A 7,863-nucleotide genomic window follows, 5' to 3' on the forward strand; every position below is an offset into this window, starting at 1 on the left:
CCGCCCTAGTTTCCGTCATATCGGTGTTATGTTCCCGGATTTTGCGTACCTTACGTGGTTGGGTGATAATGGGAACCCCTTGACAGTTCGCCTTGAATAAAACTCTTCCAGCAATGCCCAACCTTGGTTTTACCATTTGCCACCTAGCCTCTTTTTCCCTTGGGTTTCTGGAGCCCAAGGGTCATCTTATTTAAACCCCCCTGGGCCAGTGCTCCTCTGAGTGTTGGTTGAGCTGCCTGCGGGGCCACCTCGGGGCAACTTGAGGTTTGGTTTTACTCGTAGCTAGTCTCATCTGAGTGTGCCCTGAGAACGAGATATGTGCAGCTCCTACCGGGATTTGTCGGCACATTCGGCCGGTGTTGCTGGATTGGTTTTGACTTGTCGAAGTTGTCTTGTAGAACCGGGATACCGTGTCTGATCGGAATGTCTCGGGAGAAGGTATATCCTTCGTTGACCGTGAGAGCTTGTCATGGGCTAAGTTGGGACTCCCCTGCAGGGTTTTGAACTTTCGAAAGCCATGCCCGCGGTTATGGGCAGATGGGAATTTGTTAATGTCCGGTTGTAGATAACTTGAACCTTAACTTAATTAAAATGAATCAACTGTGTGTGTTACCGTGATGGTCTCTTCTCGGCGGAGTCCGGGAAGTGAACACGGTGTTGGAGTGGTGTTTGCCGTAGGATGTTCTATAGTTCTTCGTTCGCGCTTTGCCTTCTCTTCTCGCTCTCTTTTGCGAACAGGTTAGCCACCATATATGCTAGTCGCTTGCTGCAGCTCCACATATTACCTTGCCTTACCTATAAGCTTAAATAGTCTTGATCGCGAGGGTGCGAGATTGCTAAGTCCCTGTGGCTCACAGATTACTTCCAAACCAGATGCAGGGCCTGATGACTCCATTCCAGATGACGCGCTTGAGCTCAAGTGGGAGTTCGACGAGGACTCACGCCGTTACTATGTGTCTTTCCCTGATGATCAGTAGTGGTGCCCAGTTGGGGCGATCGGGACCGTGTCGCATGTTGGGTTGATCTTTTATTTTGGCACCGTAGTCGGGCCATGAGTGATTGGTTGATGTAATGCTATTTATGTACTTTGTTTGATGTGGCGAGTGTAAGCCAACTATGTACCTTCCCCTTTTATTATCTATTTACATGGGATGTTGTGAAGATTGCCTTACTTGCGACATTGCTTTCAATGCGGTTATGCCTCTAAGTCGTGCTTCGACACGTAGGAGATATAGCCGCATCGAGGGCATTACAAGTTGGTAATCAGAGCCTTCCCCGACCTTAGGAGCCCCCACTGCTTGATCGTATTTAGCAGCCGTTGTTGAGTCTAGAAAAAATGGTTTGAGTCATTTAGGAATTATATATCGGAGAGTTTAGGAATTCTTTTTACTCCCCAGTCCCTTCATCGCTCTGGTAAGGCTTCCTGACGTAGAGTTTTGACTCTTCTCTTCTCAAATTTCACTAAAAAAATTTAGGATCACGCGGGTATCTTGGAATCGTTCCGATGGATTTGTGACGAGAACATTGTTCTTGGTGCCTCCTGTCATTTAGGGGTTGTGGCAGTGTCCCGGGGAGTTGAGCTCCGAGGTGTTGTCGTCACAATTTTATCGTTGCAGTTCTGGAATACCTGAGTTTAGTTCGCCGACATCGAAAATCTCTTTTATGCAGTTGTTGGTGAGATAACCTCGATGCCACCCAGTACTGGGGCGGGAGTTCGGGAGTATTGCCATAACTTGTATAACGGATGCTTTTCGAAGGTTGAGGTAGACGATTTCTGAAGTTTTCTCGGTTATGTGTTGAAGGATGGATACAGCTAGATGTAGGATTTGCTAGATTGGGTGAGATATTATGCTTCCCCTGTATCCCCAACACCTGATTGCATAACCGGAAAGGTTCGGGAGTTTCATAGGTGGGAATTCTTGTAGCTCTAGTTCTTCTTCCATGGATATTTGGTTTGAGATTGGGTGATCTTTACTGAGTATTCGTTCTTGTTCCGTACCTTGTTGATTTATTCCTCTACCTAAATTCTAAGTGGCTTCTCAAGTTATGGATATGTGACCATTTCAATTGGAATGCATTCGTTCATTTTGTTCGGATGTGAAGACTATATGTTGCAATTTCTACCCGTTGGATTCAACTTCAATATTTATCTATCAGTGTGCTAATGGATGTCAACCTCTTCAGGATGGCTCCTCCAACGCGCATGACTCCGAATCCTGATCCGCCACCACCACCTCCACCTCCGGAGGCATGGCAAGCTGTGATGGCCGCTACCAATGCAAACACGCAGTTGATCATGCAAATTCTTCAAGAGCGCAACCAAGCGAACCAAGCGAACCAAGGCAACCAGGGCAACAATTAGAATCACTTTGCTACACTCAACCAGTTCCTTGCTAACCAGCCAAAGACCTTCAGCAATTGTGTTGAGGCAACTGATGCTGACGATTGGCTCGTGGACTTGTGCAAGCATTTCGAGTGCAGTAATGTCAAGCCTGAGGACTTTGTCAAGTTCGCTTCCTTCCAACTCAAAGACCAAGCTACAGAATGGTTCCAGCAGTACAAAGATTCCAGAGGAGGCCGTGTGATTACCTGGGATGAATTCCGTCAAGACTTCAAAGCTCATAATATTCCTCACAGCGTGGTTGAAAGCAAGCGTGAGGAATTCTGCAACCTGAAGCAAGGCTCTATGTCTGTCTATGACTACAACAAGTTGTTTCAGAAGCTCGCCCGCTTTGCTAAGCAGGATGTCCCTGACGAGAATAGCATGATATACCAGTTTAGGGGTGGTCTCAGAGAAGAAATCCAGCTAGCTCTTGTTCTCTTCGAGCCCTTGAGGTACGATGAGTTCTACAACATGGCATTGAAGCAAGAGGCTGCTCAACTGAAGTGTGATGCTTCCAAGAAGCGAGTCAGAGATGCTACTCCTTCTACCTCTACTCAAGTGGCCAAGCAGCAGAAGTATTGGCTTCCTCCTCCTCCGTTCCGGCAGCCGTATCAGAAGAGCAAAGGTGGCAGTGGATCTTCCCACTCACCCAACCCTGGCTTTCAGAACAAGACTTCGTCTCAAGCTCCAAGATCAAGTGCTCCGTATCACCGTCCTCTTTCAGAGGTCACGTGCAACAAGTGCCAACAGAAGGGTCACTATGCCAACAAGTGCTTCAATCAGAGGCGTCTCCCTCCTCCTCCTCCTCCTGTGAGATCGGCAAGTACAGCTGTGGTCAAACATAACCCCAAGCACGCCAAGGTCAACATGGTGAATGCAGCTCAGGCAGAGAACTCGTCAGATGTCATCATGGGTAACCTTCCTGTTAACGATGTTCCTACAAAAGTACTTTTTGACTCTGGTGCATCGCATTCCTTCATGTCATTCCCTTTTGCATCGGAGAACAATTTTAGTACTAAGGCATTACCTAGAGCTATGCAAGTCGTCTCTCCGGCTAAGCGTCTGAGTTCTAGTATGATGGTTCCGGATATTTCTATCATGATGGGTGATTTCAAGTTTTTGGCTTCTCCAATGGTCCTTGGTAACTTGGATATTGATCTTATTCTGGGAATGGACTGGCTTTCTAAGCACAAGGCTCAGCTTGATTGTGCAGCCAGGCAGATTCAATTGACTCATTCGTCTAAGGATGTAATTGTCTTTGCCGCTCGGGATAACACCATCCGTATGTTTTCTCTCAATGAGAAGGGTGAACTGGATGCCATCTCGCAAATTCCAGTCGTATGCGAATATCAAGACGTCTTTCCAGAAGAGCTTCCAGGAATGCCGCCGCATCGGCCAGTTGAATTCGTCATCAATCTTGAGCCTGGCACGGAACCGGTTTGCAAGCGTCCTTACAAGCTCGGACCTGAAGAGTTGAAGGAGCTGAAGAAGAAACTCGATATTCAAGAGAGAATGGGTCGCATCCGACCTAGTTCCTCTCCGTGGGGTTGTGTTGTACTTTTTGTGAAGAAGAAGGATGGAACGGACCGACTTTGTGTTGACTACCGTCCATTGAACAGGAAGACTATCAAGAACAAGTACCCACTTCCCAACATCAACGAGTTGTTCGAACAACTCAAAGGTGCCCAAGTATTCTCCAATCTTGATCTCCGTATGGGTTATCACCAGATTCGAATCCGTGAGCAAGATATTCCCAAGATGGCTTTCAGAACAAGCTATGGTTCATATGAATACACTGTCATGTCTTTTGGCCTCGTCAACGCTCCTCCGACTTTCTCCCGCATGATGAACTTCATCTTCAACGCCTACACAAATGACTTTGTTTTGGTCTATCTCGATGACATTCTGCTCATTTCGAAGAACAAGGAAGATCATGCCAAGCACTTGCGTTTGGTGCTCGATAAGCTCAGGGAACACCAGTTCTACGCCAAGTTCTCAAAGTGCGAGTTTTGGCTCGATGAGGTTCTTTATCTTGGGCATATCATCTCTGCCAAGGGCATTGCGGTGAATCCTGAGAAGGTGTCTGCAATTGTGAATTGGGAACCACCTCAGAACGTGAAGCAACTCTGTAGCTTCCTTGGTCTAGCAAGCTACTGTCGAAGGTTCGTTGAGAACTTTTCAAAGATCGCGAAGCCTCTTTCAAATCTTCTCCAGAAGCACGTCAAGTACATTTGGTCTCCGGAATGTGACATCGCTTTCAACACTTTGAAAGAGAAATTGGTCACTGCTCCAGTTCTGACTCCTCCTGATGAATCCAAACCGTTTGAGGCCTTCTGCGATGCCTCTCTTCAAGGTCTTGGTGCAGTGTTGATGCAAAATAAGAAAGTTGTGGCTTATACCTCTCGCCAGTTGAAGCCCAACGAGAAGAACTACCCCACTCATGACCTCGAGTTGGCGGCAGTTGTGCATGCTTTTTTGACTTGGAGACATCTCTTATTGGGAAGAAAAGTGGACATCTTCACTGACCACAAGAGTCTCAAGTACATCTTCACTCAGCCTAATCTCAACCTCAGGCAGATTCATTGGGTCGAAATGACTCAAGAGTATAATCCGAGTATCGAGTATACTCCAGGCAAGGCCAATGTGATTTCTGACGCATTGAGCAGGAAGGCTTATTGCAACAGTCTGATTCTCAAGCCTTATAAACCCGAGCTTTGTGAAGCTTTCCGCAAACTTAATCTGCAAGTTGTTCCTCAAGGTTTCCTCACCAACCTTCAAGTCTCTCCTACCTTGGAAGACCAGATTCACCAAGCTCAACTTCTTGATGCTATGGTGAAGAATGTGAAGATTGGGATTGCCAAGAGTCAACCCAAGTACAAGTGCTACCGCCTTGATGACAAGGATACTCTCTTCTTCGAGGATCGTATTGTTGTTCCCAAAGGTGATCTTCATAAGGTTATCATGAACGAGGCTCACAATTCACTCCTCTCCATCCACCCTGGGAGGAAGAAGATGTATCAGGACCTCAAGCAGGCTTATTGGTGGACTCGAATGAAGCGCGAGATTACTCAGTTCGTGAATGAGTGTGATGTCTGCAGAAGAGTGAAGGCAGAACACCAAAGGCCAGCTGGTCTCCTCCAACCTCTTTCCATTCCAGAATGGAAGTTTGACCACATTGAGATGGACTTCGTGACTGGGTTTCCAAAGTCCAAGCGTGGCAATGATGCTATATTTGTTGTCATTGACAAACTCACTAAAGTGGCTCACTTTCTGCCTATCAAAGAGTTAATCACTGCAGCTCAATTGGCAGAACTGTACACCTCTCGGATTGTCTCTCTGCACGGTATTCCACAGGTGATCTCGTCAGACCGTGGCAGCATCTTTACCTCCAAGTTTTGGGAGTCTTTTCAGAAGGCCATGGGCACCAAGATCCGCTTCAGCACAGCTTTCCATCCTCAAACTAGCGGTCAAGTCGAGCGTGTCAACCAGATTCTTGAAGATATGCTCAGGGCTTGTGTGATCTCCTTCGGCATGAAGTGGGAGGATTGTCTTCCATATGCTGAATTCTCCTACAACAACAGTTTTCAAGCAAGTTCGGGCAAGGCCCCATTCGAAATTCTCTATGGCAGGAAGTGTCGTACCCCTCTCAATTGGTCTGAAACTGGTAATGTCAATTTCTCGGAAATGACTTAATCACAGAGGCAGAGGAGATGTGCAAAGTCATTCAAGATAACCTCAAAGCAGCGCAATCGCGCCAGAAGAGCTACTATGATAGTAAGAACCGTGATTTGGATTTCGAGATCGGAGATCATGTGTACCTCCGTGTCTCTCCAATGAAAGGTACTCATCGCTTCGGTATCAAAGGGAAGCTTGCCCCTAGATACGTGGGTCCTTTCAAAATCGTCAGCAAGAGAGGCGATCTCGCCTATCAACTCGAGCTTCCTTCAAACTTTGCAAATGTGCACGACGTGTTCCATGTCTCTCAGCTCCGCAAGTGCTTCAAGACTCCTGACCGCACCGTCAACTTCGAAGACATTGATCTCCAAGAAGATCTCTCTTATCGTGAGCACCCCGTGGCTATTCTTTAAGAGACTGAATGCAAGACTCGCAATAAGTCAATCAAATTCCTCAAAGTCAAGTGGACACACCATTCCGACCGTAAAGCCACCTGGGAACGCGAGGATCACCTCCGTTCTGAGTACCCGGCGTTCTTCCAGTCCTAGATCTCGGGACGAGATCCTTTCGTAGTGGTGGAGTGTTGTAACACCCCGGATATGATTTACCTAATATGTAACCCAACTCTTGTCGTTTCCGGCACTAAGTTATTTTATTTTCTTGGGTTCGGGTTTTTGTCTCCGTGTGTTGTTGTCGTTGTCATGCATCTCATATCATGTCATCATGTGCATTGCATTTGCATACGTGTTCGTCTCATGCATCCGAGATTTTTCCCCGTTGTCCGTTTTGCATTCTGACGCTCCGTTCTCCTCCGGTGGTCATTTCTACCTTTCTTTTGTGTTTGGGGATTAAACATTTCCGGATTGGACCGAGACTTGCCAAGCGTCCTTGTTTTACTACCGGTAGACCGCCTGTCAAGTTTCGAACCATTTGGACTTCGTTTGATGCTCCAACGGTTAACCGAGGGACCGAGAAGGACTCGTGTGTGTTGCAGCCCAACACCCTCCAATTTGGCCCAAAACCCACCAAAACCCTCTCCATCTTCTAGAGTGTTTGTTCAGGATCGCGTGGCCGAAAAATGCACCTCATTTGGACACTCCTAGCTCCCTCTATGCCTATAAATATGCCCCCTCCGAATTTCACGTGTCCTTCTTCCCCAGAAACCCTAAAAACCTCACCCGCCGCCGCCGGACATGTCCAGATCCCGCCGGACAACTTCCCGCCGCCGTCCGCAGCCTATGGGAGCCTGACGCGTGGCCTCGCCACAGCGCCCCGACACGGCCCGCTCGGGCCCGCCGCCGGCCCTCGCGGCCCATCCACCTCCCCACCACCCGACAGGTGCTGCGCCGCCGCCTCCGTCGTCTCAGGCCTCCGCGAGCTCGCGCCGGCGACCTCTACGGGAAGCCGATCTCCGGCGACCTCGCCGTCCCGTCGCGCCCGGCCAGCGTCCGCCTCGCCTCGCCGTCTTCCGCCGCGGCCGACCCCGCCTCCGCCGTCCACCTCGTCTCCGGTGGAGATCCGGCCGGTCGCTCCTCCGGTGAGCTCCGGCAGCCGCCTCCCCAACATACTCCGGCGCCGACCCCGGCGAACTCCGATCCACGCGCCGGCCGATCTGCATCCGGATCCGGGTGAACAGTAACCCTAGATCCGGAGGGTATAATTTCTTCTAAGTCCCCGTTTTCCAGATTCAAATGCCCTTGTTCATCGTGCCGTAAATTTGCATCCGTAAATCCGTTTTGGGCATACAGCATATCAAAATGTTCGCCTCAGAGAGCCCATCATTTCATCTCATTGCATCATTTTCA

Source organism: Triticum dicoccoides, chromosome 2A (assembly GCF_002162155.2).
Source record: "Triticum dicoccoides isolate Atlit2015 ecotype Zavitan chromosome 2A, WEW_v2.0, whole genome shotgun sequence".
NCBI lineage: Eukaryota > Viridiplantae > Streptophyta > Magnoliopsida > Poales > Poaceae > Triticum > Triticum dicoccoides.